Source organism: Cotesia glomerata, linkage group LG7 (genome assembly GCF_020080835.1).
Source record: "Cotesia glomerata isolate CgM1 linkage group LG7, MPM_Cglom_v2.3, whole genome shotgun sequence".
NCBI lineage: Eukaryota > Metazoa > Arthropoda > Insecta > Hymenoptera > Braconidae > Cotesia > Cotesia glomerata.
The window spans coordinates 24,171,390-24,184,858 of NC_058164.1; the positions used below are offsets into that span (position 1 = coordinate 24,171,390).

General features: G+C 27.1%; 1 protein-coding gene across 2 annotated transcripts in view; it reads right to left on the reverse strand.

Moving 5' to 3' along the window:
* Positions 1-12,072, reverse strand: part of LOC123269917 — a 115,343-nt gene extending 103,271 nt beyond the window's left edge. The window contains exon 1 of one of the 2 annotated variants that reach the window (XM_044735840.1): positions 11,867-12,072. The gene's annotated coding sequence lies outside the window, so the exon portion shown is untranslated. The remainder of the gene's footprint in view (positions 1-11,866) is intronic. The other variant, XM_044735839.1, reaches the window with a different exon arrangement.
* Positions 12,073-13,469: the final 1,397 nt, after the last annotated feature.

Consider the following 13,469-nt stretch of genomic DNA (forward strand, 5'->3'; position numbering starts at 1 on the left):
AAATATTGCTCTTGTGTAAGAGAGATTTTATTTCTTAGTCCGAAATATTTTATGTTTAAATGGAAAAATAAAAATATTTATTGAAAAATAATAAAGCTTTACTGAATTATTTGAAACTTTTGAATCAAAATCTTCAATATCAAATTTTCTTAAATCAAGATTTTCTTCCTCAAAATTTTCTCTAAGAATATTGTTCTTCACCCAATATATCTTTTTTTTCTATAAAAATTTTCTTTAAATACAATATTTTGTTGTTTAATAGCTAAGTAGTCCTTCAATAAAATATTTTACTGATGAAAGAAAATTCTACGCTTATATATACTCTGATAAAATTTTTCTAATAGTGAGAGGGCGTAGCCATCTAGCGGAAAAACCAAAAACTAACTTCTAATAAAATATTCTAATTAATTAAATATCTTTCAGATCAAGAGGATACAAAAATTTCACAATAAAAATTCTTATACCATTGAAATATAATTAAACTTTTAATTATTTGAAACTTTTGAATCAAAATCTGCAATATCAAATTTCCTTTAATCAAGATATATATTAAAAAAAATTCTCAAGTATTGTAAAGTTAAGTATTAATTTGAAACATTTAATTTACATTGATAGAAAAAAAAATTACAGCTTCCCGCAAATAAAACTCTCCGCCTCGATGGGCCCGAAAAAAAAAGCGCAATTAATATTTCCGACTCTTTAATTTCCTGAAATAAAATTTTAATAACCATACAATTAAAAGCCCTCATAAAAATTTAATAACCTTAAATTCATATTCTCCTATTAAAAATAATTGATATAATTAATATTGTAATTAGCCCCGCGAAATTCAAATACTGAATGTAAATAATTTATAAAATATGTGGTAAAAATAAAATAATACAAGTGTTTAACATATGTTACATTAAAATATTTCTCACACTTTCCCATCATCAATAGCTTTCTTGACTCCTATCCAGAAATTAAATAAAAAAATTTTAAGTACGTAATAAAAAAAATGAAATGAAAAGTGTAAATGAGTTGGTCTGTTTAAAAAGGAAATATAATAGAGGGATAAAGATGAGGTAGAGGAGGATAAAAACCCAGAAAAAATCACGCGTCATAAGAGGAATTCCATGGATACACCGATATATACATACATATATATATATAGATCTGTTTCTTTTTATCTTATTATTTGGTTCTTTCTTGTGTAGACCCTCTTTTACTTCCAAATGGTTTTTTACTGGTTTATGGGATTTTTTTCACGCTCGACGAGCAACTTGTACAGTCGTACATCAGAGTTCACTTTATTCTCTACTCTCTTACGCCCGTTTTTTTGAAATATCATTTTTAAAATTCTATTCCCTTCTTATTCTTTATATTTATACGTTTCATCGTTTAGTTCTATCTCCCTTATACTTATACTGATATTCAGGTTATTTATATTTTTTAGTTTTGTTTTTCAGACGTATTTGGTCTTAACCGGATAACTTTACGTGGGTATGAGTACGTCTTTAAGCTCACATGTGAGATGAGAGCAACAAGGACCGAGATAGAAAAAACAAATTGAGAAAAACGGTAAACATTTTTTGCGCCGAGAAAAAAGTTTTTCTTCGTTAAATTTTTAGTATTTCCAAAAGTTCAAAAGACCTTTTTTGTAGACAACTTTTTTGTCTACAAAATTGGATTTTTATGATTTTTTGCCAAAATTTTAATTATAAATTTATCATACGAGAAAATGAAGCGCGCTTCGCGCGCTTCTGTCAAATTGGTTATTATAGACAATTTAATTGATCAATATACCTACAAATTTTATTCATTAATATTTAACCGTTGCTATGGTAATCGTTGCCAAAATGGTTACCATATCAACGAAAAACGATAACAATCGAAAACGGCACATCAACTTCTTAATAAAGTATAGGGCATTCCATAGTGACTGATAGGACATTTGACTCTGGAATTCCATCAATTATATATAATTATGTAACTAAAACTTATACTATAGTAAAATTTATCTAATAATATAGAAGAATAACTAATTAACAAGATCCCTTTGTCAAAAACCTCCATTACTTTTTAAGTTTCTCGTAATTATCATTTGACTGAGAGTGACTGGTGGGACTAAGAAAAATCCTTCTCTCTTACCTTAGTATACTTAAAGCCCAATTTCAGTACGACCACTAAACTTTTAAAAAATACTTCCCTCGAAAATACAAAATTTATCCAACAAACATTAAATATAATGAAGAATTAGACTGATTACCTACGTAGAAACAATTAAAAAAATTTGTTTTTATTGTGACTGGTGGGACAGGCATTTGTGACTGGTGGGACAAGTACAAAATGTCTACATCTAGTTTTTTATTAAAAAGACTTTTATAATATTTCAACCTTAGAAACATTATTGTTTATATATATAACTATAAATTATTTAGGATAATTTAAAAAAACTAATTAAAAAACACAAATAAAGGATTTAGCTTGCTGAAAACACGATCTTGATAAACTTAGGTGTTAATTAATAATGAACATGAAAAAATTGTTCTTAAAACTATATTAATAAATATGTTAGTTAATAACAAACATAAAATGAATTTGTTGTTAAAACAATTAAAACAAAATTTGGCCCAAATACAAGTCAGTACGGCTGAAAAGTTACTAGAAGAGAAAAATCGATTTTCTTATTGATTAAAAAAAATTTTATTTACAAAGTAAAATATAGAATTTTAATAATAAATTAGGACTAAATTAGAATGAATTAGAGAAATTTTAAAATTTTAGTTATTTTTCCATTTTGCAAGGATTGCCTCTATAGTAAAATTTATCTTGTAATATAGAAGAATAACTAATTAACAAGATCCCTTTGTCAAAAACCTCCATTACTTTTTAAGTTTCTCGTAATTATCATTTGACTGAGAGTGACTGATGGGACTAAGAAAAATCCTTCTCTCTTACCTTGGTATACTTAAAGTCCAATTTCAGTTCGACCACTAAACTTTTAAAAAATACTTCCCTCGAAAATACAAAATTTATCCTACTAACATGCAATATTATGAAAAATTAAACTGATTACCTACGTAGAAACAATTAAAAAAATTTGTTTTTATTGGGACTGGTGGGACAAGTACAAAATGTCTACATCAAGTTGTTTATTAAAAAGACTTATATTATTTCAACCTTAGAAACATTATTGTTTATATATTTAACTATAAATTATTTAGGATAATTAAAAAACACAAATAAAGGATTTAGCATGCTGAAAACACGATCTTGATAAACTTAGGTGTTAATTAATAACGAACATGAAAAAATTGTTCTTAAAACTATATTAATAAATATGTTAGTTAATAACAAACATAAAATGAATTTGTTGTTAAAACTATTAAAACAACATTTGGCCCGGATACAAGTTAGTACGGCTGAAAAGTTACTAGAAGAGAAAAATCGATTTTCTTATTGATTAAAAAAAATTTTCTTTACAAAGTAAAATATAGAATTTTAAGAATAAATTAGGACTAAATTAGAATGAATTAGAGAAATTTTAAAATTTTAGTTATTTTTCCATTTCGCAAGGATTGCCTCTATAGTAAAATTTATCATGTAATATAGAAGAATAACTAATTAACAACATCCCTTTGTCAAAAACCTCCATTACTTTTTAAGTTTCTCGTAATTATCATTTGACTGAGAGTGACTGATGGGACTAAGAAAAATCCTTCTCTCTTACCTTGGTATACTTAAAGTCCAATTTCAGTTCGACCACTAAACTTTTAAAAAATACTTCCCTCGAAAATACAAAATTTATCCTACAAACATTCAATATTATGAAGAATTAGACTGATTACCTACGTAGAAACAATTAAATAAATTTGTTTTTATTGTGACTGGTGGGACAAAGACAAAATGTCTACATCTAGTTGTTTATTAAAAAGACTTATATTATTTAAACCTTAGAAACATTATTGTTTATATATTTAACTATAAATTATTGAGGATAATTAAAAAAAACTAATTAAAAAACACAAATAAAGGATTTAGCTTGCTGAAAACACGATCTTGATAAACTTAGGTGTTAATTAATAATGAACATGAAAAAATTGTTCTTAAAACTATATTAATAAATATGTTAGTTAATAACAAACATAAAATGAATTTGTTGTTAAAACTATTAAAACAACATTTGGCCCGAATACAAGTTAGTACAGCTGAAAAGTTACTAGGAGAGAAAAATCGATTTTCTTATTGATTAAAAAAAACTTTCTCTACAAATTAGTAAAATATAGATTTTTTATAATTAATGAGGACTAAATTAGAATTAATTAGAGAAATTTTTAAATTATAGTCATTTTCCCATTTCGAAAGAAAATTAAATTTTCTACAAAAAAGGTTTCTTACGATCAATTTTTAATCGATAGGATAATTTAAATATTTAATTATAAAAATTTGAAATTAAAATTAGAAGTTCAATATTAAAGATAAGAAAAAATTATACCTTTTTTTGTAGAAAATTAAATTTTCTATCGATAAGATCCTTATCAATTTTTCAATATCTCTAACCATTTGACTAATATAGCAGAAATAAATATAAAAGAATCTTCTTATTATTAAAAAATGTTATTCTAAAGAATAAGCGATTCAAAAGAATTGAAAAGTACATAATAATAATAAAAATAGCTGTAGTACTATATAATATACCGGCGCGTTTACCCAGATTAAAAAAATCTGTAAATTTACAACGCCGGCTACCAGAATTATTTACCACTTTAAATCAACTTCTGACTTATAAAATTTTTTATCCCCTTTACTTTTTGCCTCATATTTATCTCTTTTATTTTATTTATTGCGTTTTATCTCCAAGATTTTTATCTTTAAGCAAAACCTTAAATCGCTCGCGGTTAATCTAATAAACGCCTGCTCTTCTTTACTTTAACTCGATTTTTTACGCGGCTTTTTTTAATGTATTAATTATTTTCAAAACAAAGTAAGTGGCGCCCAATAATTATATTTTTTTTAAGAATTAAAAAATTTTCCCATGTATATAAAGTGTCATATGTTGTTGATACTCCATATCACTCATGTTCGAGTCATCTGTCGAAATTCATGGAAATTAGACGCAAAAAAGGACGCGCCTCTTGTATTCACACACTTGGTATTATAAAATCTAAATTCATGGGGTTTAGTTTTCAGGGTTTTGTTTCGTTATACCCCCCGAAGTTGTTTACCCTATCGCCCTACGGTTTCACAATTTCTCGCTAGATTTCCCAGTAGGGACCCACTGAACATTCTTATTTTATTTTTTGACAAAGAACTCTTTATTTTCCACTCGCGTGTACTCAAAACAACCGATTTTGCTCATCAATTCAAATTATGCCTGTTCCCCCTTTAAATTCTGATTTAGGGTTAAATATAAATATCCAGGGTACAGTACAAAGAAATTGGAGGGTATTAAATTTTTTACTAAAAATTCTTTTCCTATCGCTAATCCTTTAGTAAGAGTTCAAAGATTTAAAATTAAAATTTTGGATAATCTTATCTAATCCAATTGAAATTTTCTTCTTATTAAATTTTTGATATCTAACCGTTTAGCCAAAATTTAAAGTTCAATAAAAAATGTGCATAGGGGGCATTTAATGCAGAAAGGGAAAATGACTAAAATTAAAAAATTTCTCTAATTCATTCTAATTTATTCTTAAAATTCTATATTTTACTTTGTAAAGAAAATTTTTTTCAATCAATAAGAAAATCGATTTTTCTCTTCTAGTAACTTTTCAGCCGTACTAACTAGTATTCGGGCCAAATGTTGTTTTAATAGTTTGAACAACAAATTCATTTTATGTTTGTTATTAACTAACATATTTATTAATATAGTTTTAAGAACAATTTTTTCATGTTCATTATTAATTAACACCTAAGTTTATCAAGATCGTGTTTTCAGCAAGCTAAATCCTTTATTTGTGTTTTTTAATTATCCTCAATAATTTATAGTTAAATATATAAACAATAATGTTTCTAAGGTTGAAATAATATAAAAGTCTTTTTAATAAACAACTTGATGTACAAATTTTGTACTTGTCCCACCAGTCACAAAAGCCTGTCCCACCAGTCACAATAAAAACAAATTTTTTTAATTGTTTCTACGTAGGTAATCAGTCTAATTCTTCATAATATTGCATGTTTGTAGGATAAATTTTGTATTTTCGAGGGAAGTATTTTTAAAAAGTTTAGTGGTCGTACTGAAATTGGACTTTAAGTATACTAAGGTAAGAGAGAAGGATTTTTCTTAGTCCCACCAGTCACTCTCAGTCAAATGATAATTACGAGAAATTTAAAAAGTAATGGAGGTTTTTGACAAAGGGATGTTGTTAATTAGTTATTCTTCTATATTACAAGATAAATTTTACTATAGAGGCAATCCTTGCGAAATGGAAAAATAACTAAAATTTAAAAATTTCTCTGATTCATTCTAATTTAGTCCTAATTTATTCTTAAAATTCTTTATTTTACTTTGTAAAGAAAATTTTTTTTAATCAATAAGAAAATCGATTTTTCTCTTCTAGTAACTTTTCAGCCGTACTAACTTGTATTCGGGCCAAATGTTGTTTTAATTGTTTTAACAACAAATTTATTTTATGTTTGTTATTAACTAACATATTTAATAATATAGTTTTAAGAACAATTTTTTCATGTTCATAATTAATTAACACCTAAGTTTATCAAGATCGTGTTTTCAGCAAGCTAAATCCTTTATTCGTGTTTTTTAATTAGTTTTTTTAAATTATCCTAAATAATTTACAGTTAAATATATAAACAATAATGTTTCTAAGGTTGAAATAATATAAAAGTCTTTTTAATAAACAACTTGATGTACAAATTTTGTACTTGTCCCACCAGTCACAAATGCCTGTCCCACCAGTCAAAATAAAAACAAATTTTTTTAATTGTTTCTACGTAGGTAATCAGTCTAATTCTTCATAATATTGCATGTTTGTAAGATAAATTTTGTATTTTCGAGGGAAGTATTTTTAAAAAGTTTAGTGGTCGTACTGAAATTGGGCTTTAAGTATACCAAGGTAAGAGAGAAGGATTTTTCTTAGTCCCACCAGTCGCTCTCAGTCAAATGATTATTACGAGAAACTTAAAAAGTAATGGAGGTTTTTGACAAAAGGATCTTGTTAATTAGTTATTCTTCTATATTATAAGATAAATTTTACTATAGTATAAGTTTTAGTCACATAATTATATATAATTGATGAAATTCCAAAGTCAAATGTCCTATCAGTCACTATGGAATGCCCTATACTTTATTAAAAAGTTGATAGAACGTTTTCGATTGTTGTCGTTTTTCGTTGATATGGTAACCATTTTGGCAACAATTATCATGGCAACGATTACCATAGCAACGGTTACTATGACAAGGGTTAAATATTAACAGGCGAGACCATATTTTTCTCGCTTTGTTCTCACGGAGTTCAACGGAACTATCTCTGTCGCACTCCCAACAGCAGAGCAATTGCAGTTTCGATTGGTTTTACGAAACGAATGAAATTTTTGAAAAAAACGCTTTGTGGTGAAATAGTTTATTAAATTATCTATTATGTCTAAAATCGTTTTTTCAAAACTTCCATTTGTTTCGCTAAGCCGATTGAAACTGCAATCACTGGTCTCGGCTGTTACTGAATAAAATTTGTAAGTATATTGATTAAGTAAACTGTCTACAATAACCAAATGGACAGAAGCGCGCGAAGCGCGCTTCATTTTCTAGTATGATAAATTTATAATTAAAATTTTGGCAAAAAATCATAAAAATTCAATTTTGTAGGCAAGAAAATGTCCCACCAGTCACTATGGAATTTCCCCTATAATTTTTCCATATTTCAAATATTTATCCCTTAAATTTGAGTTTTAATTTTCAAAACATTCTCTAACTTTGACCTAAAATTCTTGCTAAAGGATTAAAGCTACGAAAAAATTGATAACCTTACCGATAAAAAATCAAATTCAAATCTAAAACTCCAAAATTGTATAATTAAAAAATAATAATTCAATATATAACATTAATTGATTAATTTTTTGCTTGCACCCAGTAAAATCCTTAAATTAAAACCCACTTGTATTATTTTTAATTGTAGCCTACCCTTGAGTTATAAAACCGCAGTAAATCTCGGGAATAAATTAACAAAAAAAAAAAACAATAAATGCATAAGGATCAGCATATACATATACATATATCTCAAGTGTATGTAATATGTAAAACCTTAAAGGCTTGGTATGAACAAGCGAAATACTCAAAAGAAAGCCGATGCCAAGTTACGAGTTTGTGTATATGAAATGCGACCACCTCTTAGCTTGCCCTCCAATTGTTTCTAAGGATTTTTCCTTTTCCTTATTCTTATTTTCATAATATCGGTTTCATTTTTTAGACTTTATAAGTATGTATACGATAAAGCGTACAGTTGATACAACCACCAGTTGCCGGTTACCATTAACCAGTTACCATTTGTACTAAAGAACCTCATGCTAGTATATTATATATTGAGGATCCTCGATATATATTTTATGGAGATATCTGTAGCATTATCCAGATACAGACTCACTCCTAATATAAGTTATATTTAAACCTGAGACTCTACATCACGATCTTATGTTTATGCTCGATATTGCTATATTGTGCATCGCCCGGTTAGCTAGAAGGTATAAGGTTAGCTATGTTATATATTTCTCAAGCTATATTTATTATATTTATACATATAAAGTTCAAACGTTATATTTCCCCTCTAATTGGAATTTATTGGACCTCACGCGCTTATATGTCCAAAATTTAACCGGCTATCAATTATTAGTCATAATAATTATTTATTTAATTTATAAATTCTTTTTTTATCAATTCGGTTTATTAATGCAGAGTTAATCATTTTTTATAATTATAGTATAATTATTCACTATCATGAAATTTGAATTTTTTTCAATAATTTCAATTTCTCAGTAGATAATTAGCATAAAGATAAATTTTTTTAATATTTTTAGATTTGCGGCAAAAAAAAACTGTGTAAAATTTATTTACTGTCGGAAGAAAAAAAAAGTTTTAAATAATTTTTTTTTAATTAAAAATTATTTTTAATTTAATTTTAATTCATTTGAATAATTCAATTTTATTTTTAATTTAAAAAATTATTTAAAAAAAAAAAATTTACTTTAAAAATTGAAATTTTGATCAAGTTAAAAAATGAACTAAATTTTTTAATAAATAATTTAAAAATTATAATAAATAACTAAATTCTGGCAAATTCTATCTTAAATCTCACAAAATTACCTTCAATTTAAATTATTTTAATTTTGTATTAAATAATTTTTTCTACAGCTTTAATATTGAAAAAAAATTTTTTGTAAATAATTACTTTTATGGCATTGTTATTAAAAAACTTCTGCATAACTCATTGGATCACAATCTTGTAGAATGCATGTTATAGCTCATAAATAAGCTACAATTTTTACTATTGAATGTACAATTTCTCTTACATTTATTAATTTTATGAACACTCTAAAAGTATGCAGAAAAAAAAATTAACTTGAATTAATTTTGAAGAAATTTGTCTTGGTTTAATTAAATTTTACTTAATTCAAGAATTATTTGTCTTGATCTAAGACAATAAAACTCTTCAAAATTATTTTCTTGGTTTAAGAATTTTTCTCGACTCAATTTGAATTTAATGATATTCTATGCTATCAATAAAAAAATTCTAAAATATTGTAAAATTATTTTCAATAAGAACTTCAAACGTTTTGCAAAACTTTAAAAATTTTCAAACGTTGAAAATTAAAAAAAAAATTAGGAAAACGGTTGACCCTAAAGGCCATCCCTGCAACTTTCCGCTAATTCCGTTAATACCTGGCCGCTTTTTTGAGCTCTTCGAGCTCAAAAGTACAATCTGTGTGTTGTTTTAAGCTCTCCGAGCTCAAAAAGATACCTTTTCTATGCTTTTGAGCTCTTTGAGCTCAAAAGTCTGATAGAAGTTTCATAGAACACAATTTTTTGAATGTTCATACCGCAATAACTTTTGAATGAATGTACCGATTTTTACGCGGTTGGCGGCATTCTACGTAGTTTTTTAAGCCTTATAAATAATTTCTAAGTTTCAATTGGTCAAACTAGAAATTTCGGAGTAACTCTGCAAAAACACTTTTTTCGGTTTTCTTTCGTTCACGATATCTCTCGAACGAATCAACCGATTTTGACCGGATTGGCGGCGATCGACGTGGTTTTTCAAGGTTGAGAGCTGATTAGTTTTTGGAATCGATCGGTTGAGCCGTTTAAAAGTTATCCCAAAAAAACCACTTCAGAAAAAATTTTTTTTCCTACTTTTTTTTAGATTTCTCCAAATTTCTCAAAATCTATCGGTCCGAATCGGTTCAAATTAACAGGAAATCTAAGTTTGGCAAAGCCCTTTCGAATGGCACCAACCGCTATGAAATCGGTTCAACCGTTCAAAAGTTATAAGAGGTTTACATACTTACACACACCCACACACACACATACATACATACAGACATAGTGACACCCTCGCGGGAATAGTCAGGAAAGCTTTCTAGGACCTCAAAACGTCGAGATCTGATGAAAACTCGATTTTCGAAAAACGGGGTAAAACCAATAACTTCCCGATTTTTTAAAATTTTCAATTTTCTTAGCGGGAAGTTAAAAATTAATAGTGAGAATTATGAATATTGATAAAAAATTAGAAATAACACTAGAAGATGAGTAATTGACTTTGTAATTAAATGTGAAGGTTATTAAGTGTTAAAATTAGTTTTCTGATGTGTTTTTTACGTATAGGTTATAAATAATACAAAATTAGTGAGCAATTGTCCTAGAATTTATAATTATAATTCCTCACAAAGAAAGCGGAGTATTTTGAGGTTTACTTTCTAATTTTGACGCTCAAAATTTTTATTTACAGGTTATATGGCTGCATGCTAATACAATTTTATTAAATTTCCATAATGTGGGATTGAAAGCATGGAAAATTTTTCTTTAGAAAACTACTTAATTTTCGGTCCTTAATATCAAAATTTTTTAAAAATTTCAAACTTTAGTTTTTTAAAAAAAAAAAGAATTTTTTTTTTCAGTACAATTTTCATAATTTTATATTTTGTCATTCCAAAAATCTAAAAATTTTTAGATTGTAAAAAAAAATTATAGGATCGAAATTACGAGATGAAACTACTTCAAAATTTAATAAAAAATTTGTAAAAAAAAAATTTATGACACTTAAAACAGCTGTCAATTTTTTTGAATATTTTAAAAATTTTTTTTCAAAATTCCTACAATTTGAATTTTTTTTTGGTCACAATTAAAAAAAATTTGTCTGCTAAAATTAGCACTAATTTTTCACAATTTTTTTCAAAATTTCATCACATATAGTAACACTAAAATTAGCCGACATGTTTTAATTTTTTTATTTTTTTTCAATTGTTAAATTAGGACTAAAAAAAATTTTATAAAAAATTGCACTTACAGTTTTCAAAGTTTTTTACAAACTAAAATTTTTTTTCATTATTTTGTAATAATTTTTTCAATAAAAAATTTTATGAAAAATAATTTAGCACATGTTTAATAAGTTTAAAAATTTTATAACAAATAAATTAAAAAAAAAATTGACATGTAGAAATTTTGAAAAATAAAAAATGCAATTTTTTAAAAATAATTTTTTGGAACAAATTTTTTTGTTAAATAAAATAAAAAAAATTGTCAAGTGACTGGCAACTTTAATGGCATAAAAATTTTCACTTATAATTTTTTAATAGCCATAAAATTCTTAAAAAAATTTTTAAATGTCAGCTGATTTAATTTTCATTCACATAAATCACAATAATCCACAAAAATTACCTTAAATCCATGATCGTTTTTCCATAAAAGTTATAATCACCATCCAGGTAGAATTTTCGTTCCAAACAAAATGACAAAATTCAATTAATTAATTAATTAATTAATTAAATAAATAAAATTAATTAATTAAAAATCAATGACACTTCACCAATCCTTACACAAATCACGTTCATAAATATTTTTTAAAAAATAATAATAATAAACCAATAAATAAATAATTAAAAAAAAAAAAACAGCACAAATCCACCAGCACTAAAAAAAATCCCTCGAAATTATTCGGGAGTTTTTTTAAAAATAAATTTAAAAAAATAATTTAGTAAGAAAAAATGATCCGCACAATCACAAGTAAGTAAATAAATAAATTTATAATTAATAATTAATAATAATAATAAACTAATGGTGAGAGCGTGGATGTCGACTGGATTATATTAACCGCACGCGGGTTTACAGTACGGGCTCACCTCGACTCGGTACGAGCGACGAAAGCCGAATTGTCCCGCCGCAACACTCAGCCAAGATCGGGGGTGACGAGTCGTCAAGCTGCCGAGCCGAGCTTGCTGGTTGCTGCTAGACAGGGGAAGAACTTCAGGAGAAGGGGTAAGAGTGGGGCTTTGAAGCTACTAAGGGAGGGAGAAAGTGCCTTGGGGGCGGGGCCGCGGGGGTGGCCCCACTCGGGGGACCAACACTTACTGGTGCTGTTAGTTTTTGGCTAGAAGTAAAGGTAAGATTTAATTCACTTCTATTGTATTGTATATTGCATGTTTTCTTAGTTTTCGGAGAATTTAGATAAGTTTTATGTAATGAATGGAGACGAAGAATTTTAGAGGTTTGTTTGTGAATTAATTCCGGGAATTTTGAAGAAAAGAGTTGAGGTTTTTAATTTTGTATTGTTAATTTTTTTCTTTAGAAATTTAACGGTTGATTCTTATGAAAATTAGGTTATCCGACATTTAAAGATTTTATAATTTTTTTTTAACTTCCCGCTAAGAAAATTGAAAATTTTCAAAAATCGGGAAGTTGTTGGTTTTACCCCGTTTTTCGAAAATCGAGTTTTCATCAGATCTCGACGTTTTGAGGTCCTAGAAAGCTTTCCTGACTATTCCCGCGAGGGTGTCACTATGTCTTTATGTATGTGTGTGTGTGTGTGCGGGTGTGTGTAAGTATGTAAACCTCTTATAACTTTTGAACGGTTGAACCGATTTCATAGCGGTTGGTGCCATTCGAAAGGGCTTCGCCAAACTTAGATTTCCTGTTAATTTGAACCGATTCGGACCGATAGATTTTGAGAAATTTGGAGAAATCTAAAAAAAAGTAGGAAAAAAAATTTTTTCTGAAGTGGTTTTTTTGGGATAACTTTTAAACGGCTCAACCGATCGATTCCAAAAACTAATCAGCTCTCAACCTTGAAAAACCACGTCGATCGCCGCCAATCCGGTCAAAATTGGTTGATTCGTTCGTGAGATATCGTGAACGAAAGAAAGCCGAAAAAAGTGTTTTTTCAGAGTTACTCCGAAATTTCTAGTTTGACCCATTGAAACTTAGAAATTATTTATAAGGCTTAAAAAACTACGTAGAATGCCGCCAACCGCGTAAAAATCGGTTC